The following is a 7897-nucleotide window of genomic DNA, read 5'->3' as shown; positions in this document are numbered from 1 at the left end:
AACCTTTTGTTATCTTGTTAATTATTCCATTCCTTTGTGATTTTTACCTTTGACTCTTCCGCCTTATTTCAGATGTTTTCCCCCTTTTCTTTTGGCACCACATTGCACTGTTTATTTTTTTGGTCTTCATGTTGGCACCGCTCTTACCTCTTTTTAAAGCATTCTTCCTTAAAAAAAAAAAAAAGACACTCTCTTTGATGTTAACTGAATTCTTAAAATAAAGGAAATGAAAGCAAGAGCAGAAAGTACCACCTTGTTCTGAAACTTTATAGCCTCTTTGTTCCACCTCAGATTATTCTAATACCCAGGGAGGAATCTTCTTGCCATGAGTTGAGAATCATTTGTCCATTATATCCCAGAAACCAAATCAGTATTTTCTTACAGTATCCAAATGAGTACCATTTTTTAATATACCATTTCAAAACCTACTAAAGGCATTGATTTCACTGCTTATCACCAAAGTCCTGGAAAATTTTCATGCAAAATTTTTTCTAAATATAGTTTTATAGCCCTATAGTTTCATTGCCTGTGTCTTACTACCTTTCAGATTGGAAGCCTTCAGAGTAAGGACCATGTCTTATTTTGTCTTTTGTTGCAAAACAGATTCTTGTGTCGTGTGAACATTGAATTATATAAATGGTATGTGATGGACTCATCATAGCCACCTGCCAATACAGTAGTTAAATGCTCATCTTTTTAAATTTTTATTTTAAAGAGTCAGTTCCCAGGCTGGAGTGCAGTGGCGCAGCCACAGTTCACTGCAGCCCTGAACTCCTGGGCTCAAGCAGTCTTCCTGCCTCAGCCTCCCAAGTAGCTGGAAATCCCAGGCAGGTACCAACACACCCAGTGAATTGTTATTTTGTAGAGATGGGGGTCTCACTATGTTGCCCAGGCTGGTCTTGAACTCCTGACCTCAAGTGATCCTCCCACCTTCGCCTCCCAAATTATTGGGATTACAGGCATGAGCCACCTTGCCCAGCCTTATTCTTACTGTATTTTTAAATGCAGCCTACAAAATTGGAGTTGTCATTTTTAAAAAGCACATCAAACTGAGCACTGTGACTCATCCCTGTAATCCCAGCACTTTGGGAGGCCAAGGCAGGGGGGTCACCTGAGACCAGGAGCTGGAGACCAGCCTGGCCAACAAGGGGAAACCCTGTCTCTAGAAAAAATGCAATAATTAACCCAGCTATTGGGAGACTGAGGTTGCAGTGTGTTGATATCACACCACTGCACTCCTGCGTGGGATAGAGAGACAGTCTCAAAAAACAAAAAATTCAAAAAAAAAAAATCAGTGTAAAATATTAAGATTAAAATGCCTGCTGATCTCTAGTCCACTGGATGCCTTATTCAAGGTACTGTTGTACTTAAATGATAGAAATGGTATATCTGTTTTATCTATTATGTCGTATTCCCCATAATTAATACCTTATCTTTAACATACTTTAAGGAAGGGCATTTATTAACGCCAAACTGGAGGATGAAGGAAATCCTCAGTGAATATCAGGTATTGGGAAGGGCGTTGGCTGCTGTCTGTGATGTTTTAAACGTCATCAGTAAACAGTACCACTACAAACCACCCACTGAAATAGTTTGTTATCCAATTGTCTTCCTTTAATATAAGAGGGGGTAACAACCCTTTGATTCTTGAAAAGCACCTTGTAGGAATACTAATTTCTCTACTTTTTTCAGTAAGTAAGACTTACAGAAGGGAGTTCAAAATGTTAGGTTTGCCGCTCAAAGCTGTGATACATTAGCAAAGTCAGTCTATTGAGCCTCAGTTTTCTCATCTGTAAATGGTATGATACCTCACAGAATTGTGAAGAAGTGAGCAAACATAAGTGAAAGCACCTGTCACATTGCAGGCACTGAGTAGGGGTTTAAGAAATGAGTTTCCTTCCCCTTGCTCTCCATTTACAATTAATTTGTAGCTACCAATTTCAACATCGCACTCTCAAACTTTTCTTTGAATGTTTCAATCAAAATGAAAATGATCAGAAGCTTTCTAAATCCTCCCCTTATTTTTAGTTCATATTTTGGAAAGCACTTGTGGGGATACAGAGATGAAAAAGTCGTGGTTCTTTCCCTCAAGGACCCTAAAATGTATAATTGGAAAAGATGAGTAGAAAGGATAACAGGTACACAACTGCAATACAAGATATGTCAGGTATCATAACAAAAGGCTTAGGTCTGGAAGAGAGAATGAGGACACTGGGAAAATCAGGAGCGGCTTCCTGAAGAAGATGGCATTTAAGTTGGCCATGCAGGATGGGTAGGATTTTAACAGAAATGTGGAAAGGGGAACTGTGTAGTGGAGACAGGGCCACAAGTGAAGATATGAATGCCAGAAAGTGCAGGAGATGGGTACAGTCAGCAAGGAATATGTGTAGAATAGTAGTCTGGGAAGACAGCGTGAGTCATTTTACAATAATTATTAATTGGAGATGGGAATGGGAAGTCATGACTAAGCTTATTTTTAAGAAATTTAATCTGGCAGAGGTGAATATGATGAATTGTATGGGAAGATACTACCCAAAATTGCTAACTGAATTGCCATTGCAATTGGCTGGATGTAGGTAAGGAAGCCCTTTTATGACTTAAGGCAGTGGAAATAACGAAAACACGACTGATTTGAGGTTGCTAAATTAACATTCTACAATGTGTGTTTACGTTTCAAAAAGTAGCTTAGAAAGTTTAAATAACCTGACAAGATTACACAGCTATGAAGCGGATAAACCGGGATTCTGATTCCCACCCTACCCGGCAAATTAATGGTCACTTTGGCCCCAGTTCCACTGTCAAGTTTGTAAGATATTAACCGCAGTGGGGAAGGGTTGGGGGAGCAGGCCTTCCTCAGAAAGCAGAGCTCAGAAAAGAATGCCAGGCAGGGCAAGAGCAGCCGTCAGATGGGTGTGCTGAGTATGTCCCACAATGGGTGGGTAAGTGGCAAAGGAGTGAGGTGTCTTGGGGTCCAATTTGTGCGCGTGGAGTGAGACAGAAAACCCGGAGTCCAATTTCCCGGCCAACGAGTCCCTCCTTCTGGGCTGGCGAAGCAGGTTGCCAGGCCTGCGGCAAGCCAGGCGTACCTACCCCTTCTCCGCGCGCCCCTATCTGCGCCTGCGCGTTACCGGCTGGCGGGCCGCCGGCGCTCTCGCCCCTAGGTGATTCTGCGGCTCACTCGCCTTGGATGGTGTTTCCACCCGGGTGTTTCCCGGGAAGAGGCTCTCAAGACTAGCCATGCAGGAGGAGGAGTCGAACTCTGGATAGCCTGTTTATAAAGGCCTAACTGTGCTGATGTTGACCGTTTTCTGAAACTCCTCCTCCAAAACCCACGCCAAACCGCAGGATGAAGGAAATCCTCAGTGAGTATCAGGTATTGGGGAAGGGCGTTGGCTGCTGTCTGTGACGTTTTAAACGTCTTCAGTAAACGGCACTGACCTCTAAAATCACCCACGGAAATAGTTTGTTATCGAATTGTCTTCCTTTAAAATAAGTGAATAAAAGGCGGTAACAACCCTTTCCAAAGGAAAACCTTACCCTCCAGAAAAGTCTTTCAGAGGAATCACAGGCCCAAGTGCTGTCCCAAACGCTGAAATATTAACAAAAAATTTGCTCATCTGTTTGATACAGTTCTATCTGCTCCTGCCTTCCCCCGCCTCTTCCTTTTTTTTTTCCCCTCTAATTTCAAACTGTGTAACTTGACCATTATTCCCCAAAGGATGCCAAAAACCATGGAAGACTTCTGATGTTCTGGGAGGGTTGACAAAGATGGACCTTAAATTCTAGGTCAGTACTAATCTCTAGGATCGAGCACTTGGAGAAAACAGCTGCCTGGAAATTCTTGCTTGTGTCTTACGCTTGACTAAGTAAAAGGCTATGATCCCAGAGAATAGCCATAGTGGGAAATTATCCAAGTAACCAACAATAGGCCTGAAGGTCTGTTTTTATCTCCAACCCTTGTAATTAACTCCCAGTTACAGTTTTTTCTTTTTTATTCTGTGCTCCTTACCCTGCTATTTTCTCTGCATTTTGGGCTTCTTTCCTTAGGTATAAATGCCATACCTAAATATGCTTACCCATAAGTCATGTCTCTATATACATTTTAATAACAAGACATGGTTATGTCTAATGATGACAGGATTCCAGCATTGAGCCAGGGATTCTGGACCGGGGCTGAGGTGCTCCCAGATGGGTAGAAATCCCTAGCTTCTATCAGAAGCAATATGTTAAAAGTCGTCTCGAGATATCATTTCCTTTTAAGCCTCTGCATTGGTAGAGTTATCCACAGTGTGGAATAGGAAAGCATAGAGAAGGGGACACCTTAATTTTGAATAACTAGCCTCTTAGGAACTGACCTAAAATCCTATTTCATAATGCAAATAAAATTTTGCTAATTGATTTTGTGTTTGGCAAATATTCTGGTTCCATGATTACTTTATTATTTCATAGTTTTAAAAGCATTATGTGTTTATGGTAGGACATTTAGAGAAATAAAAAAGCAAAATGAATAATTATTGCCCTTTTTATTTTATTTTTTACTCGCTGCTATGCAAATGTGGATGAGTAATTATTTTAATATTTGCCAACTCCAATCCCATACGCATGATTTTTATCCTCTTACAACCCCCAAAAGACCACAGTAGAACATAAGAAGTTAATAGGACATTTGGTGGACTATTACTCTCAGATCAAATAAATATGTAAAATATTTACTATTAGAAATTAATTATTAAAAATTGAAGACTATTAAAAAAATCACCAAAGACATAAATAAGCAACCACAAGTAAGAGTCAGCAGAACAACAAACAGATTAAGAGTCTAATGATTTCAGATATTGGAATTATAAGAGATTTACAGTATAAAACAAATCTGTATAAAATTTAGATATAAAAGATGAAATCACAGAAATGAGCAAGTACCAAGAGAGTAACAATATGACAAGACTGACTTGAAAAAGAACCTAAAGAGATATTTTAGAATTTAAAAATAGAAATGTTGGGAAGCTTCCAAATTGGTGAACACATCTCTGTGCCAGTAGAATCCTACCCCAACTCCATGGGGACAGAAGCTCCTGCACTCAGGACCCTTCTAGATTTCCCCCTGTGTGCCTTTTTATCAAATTGTTCATTTATATCTTTCATAAGAAACTAGTAAACATTTAAAAGTAGAAATGTTGAAGTTAAAATTCCATGGATAAGATCTCATAAATTGCTGGTGGGAATGTAAATGGGTACAATCCCTTTGAATAATATTTTGGCATTATCCTTTCAAGTCAAATATATGGATTTCCTATGACCCAGCAATTCACCTCCTACTTATATATATAGGTTGGTGCAAAAGTAATTGTGATTTTGGCCATTACTTTTAAATGGCAAAAAACCCCCACAAAAAACAAAACAAAACAATTACTTTTGCCCCAACCTTTGGTTGGAGCAGCACTTTTCAATATGGTAGTCACTAGACAATTGTGACTAGTGAGTACTTAAAATATGACTATGCAGGAATGGAAATGAATAAACCAGAACTACAAGCAAGAATTTTAGTCAGTCTTAAATAAAACACAAGGACACAAAAGAGCTAAGACACAAAAGAATCTATCAATACAATTTGTTCAAACTATTGTTTAAATTTTTATATATAGGTGGCAAAAATATAAAACAATTATCATAAAAGTCTAGCAAATGTTTATTTCTAGAAAGATGAAGAAAGGTATACTTGAGAAGGAGCACACAGATTTCTATGGTACTTGTGTTGTTGACTTGGAATATGGTACATGTATATTTGCTATATAATTATATATTTATGTTCTTTTTTGTATATTTATTAAATTTAACACTAAAACACTTTAAAAAGCTCAATGGCTAGGTTAAACAGCAGATTAAATACAGTTAAAGATAAAATTATTGAAGTGGAAAGAAAAACTGAAGAAACCGCCTAGTACAGTAATTCCTCAGTGTCATGGATAGGTTCTTAGAAACTGCATCTTTAAGTGAAATGATGTACTATATGCTACAGGTACTTTTGTTTATATCAATTAGCCAATGGTAAAATTGGTTTAATTATACAGTACATCATTTTTCTTAAAGTTGCAGTTTCCAAGAACCTGTTAATGATGTTAAATGAGGACTTACTGCATGCAGCAATGAGATAGGAGATTAAAAAATATAAGAAGAGGTTAAGATATATGGTGAACAGAATGAGAAGATCTTATAGCCTCAGAAGGAATGAATAGATAGAATGGAAGAGAAGCAATATTCTACTTTAAGAATGAGAATTTAGCAAAACTGATGAAAAGCTTGAATCCACAGATACAGGAATCACAGTGTATCCCAAGCAGGATATCTAAAAACTACTAGACACATAATAGTTAAATTACAATTAACTTAGGACAAGGAGAAGATCATAAAAGCAGCCAGAGAGAAAAGACATCATGTACAAAAGAATCAGTTAGCTAACAGCCATTTCTCAAGAGCAACAGTGGAAGCTAGAAGGCAACAGTAATGAAATTACTGAAGGAAAATAACTTCCTACCTAAAATTGTGTACCCAGAAGAGTGATCTGTTAAAAACTGGAATAACAACATTCACAGATTTAAAAAATGGAAAAAGTCCATGCCAGCAATGGATTAGATTATCTCAGGAGGAAGGTACAAGACCCTAATAGGAAGGTCTCACATACAAGAAGTGAGGATGATTAAAAAGGATAGGTATTTAGATAAATCTAAGTGTGTGAGTCCAGTTTCTTTTGTTTATAACAGAATACCTAAAACTGGGTAATTTATAAAGAAAAGGGATTTATTTCTTACCATTCTGGAGGCTGGGAAGTCCAAGGTTGAGGGGCTGCATGTGGTGAAAGCCTTCTTTCCAGTGGGGACTCTACAGAGTTCAGAGTTCAGAGTTCCAAGGCAGTACAGGGTATCACATGGCAAGAGGACTAAGCATGATAATGTGCTAGCTTAGATCTCTCTTTTATTATAAAGCCACCATATCCCCTCCCATGATAGCTCATTAATCTGTTAATGGATACATTTTTTTCGTGAGTGCAGGCCCCATCTCTCAATACTGCCACATTGAGGATTAAGTTTCAACATGGGTTTTGGAGAGACCATTGAAACCACAGCACTAAACAGTCATTAGCTTTATTAATAATGATTATCTATTTTGTGGTTTATATTTTAAAATACTATACATGAAGAATATATAAATTGGGCTTATCTGAGGTACTTAGATACAGCAACCATGCAACCTGGCTTTGTGAAAGGTCACACAGTGCATCTGTGCTCCCCACCACAAACCACTGCCAGGAAACTCAAGATGATGATCACTTTAGCTAAGGGAGAGTTAAGGAGGAGCTCTTGAATACTTTGGCAAGGTTCCTAACCACTTCCTACAAAAATTGAAACTAAGCCAGAAAGGGAGGAAGAAAGGATAAATCTTCAGCCAAAAAATTGCAAAGGAAAATGGGGAGCAAAAGGCAAATAGGCTGAAATGGCCATCTAAGAAACTAAAGCCAACTTTCCTGCAGAAAGTAGAGAAACTAAAACTGAGGAGGGTCTAGTCTCTAATTAAGGAGAGAAAAAAATGAAATCTGATTAATATAGTTACCAAGTCTTATGGTTCCTGTATCTTCTTTATTATAATCTGGATAAATATTTTTATTACCTATGTTGTAAAAAAAAGATTTTAAAAATAGTTCTAAAAACACATATTTTAGAAGAAAGTTGTGTGTGTGCGCATGCAAGTGTGCGTGTGTGCGCGTGCACACCTGCTGTATGTACTTTCTTTAAAAAAAGAAATGATGTGCTTGTAATTTTTCTGTACAATCTAAAATGTGAAGATGTCAATATAAGAGAGGATTTGACTGTCTTGGGTGTTAACTGTATTGGCTGCTAGGGAG

At 38.1% G+C, this 7897-nt stretch overlaps 1 protein-coding gene across 1 annotated transcript in view; it reads left to right on the top strand.

The window, feature by feature from the left end:
- Positions 1-3136: 3136 nt before the first annotated feature.
- CCDC181 (coiled-coil domain containing 181) overlaps positions 3137-7897 on the top strand; it is a 69298-nt gene continuing 64537 nt past the window's right edge. Inside the window, exon 1 of the mRNA XM_065522367.1 lies at positions 3137-3362. The gene's annotated coding sequence lies outside the window, so the exon portion shown is untranslated. The remainder of the gene's footprint in view (positions 3363-7897) is intronic.

This window comes from Macaca fascicularis, chromosome 1, assembly GCF_037993035.2.
Source record: "Macaca fascicularis isolate 582-1 chromosome 1, T2T-MFA8v1.1".
Lineage (NCBI taxonomy): Eukaryota > Metazoa > Chordata > Mammalia > Primates > Cercopithecidae > Macaca > Macaca fascicularis.
The sequence above is the reverse complement of the archived record's forward strand: the minus strand, read 5'-3'. Positions and strand labels throughout refer to the sequence as shown.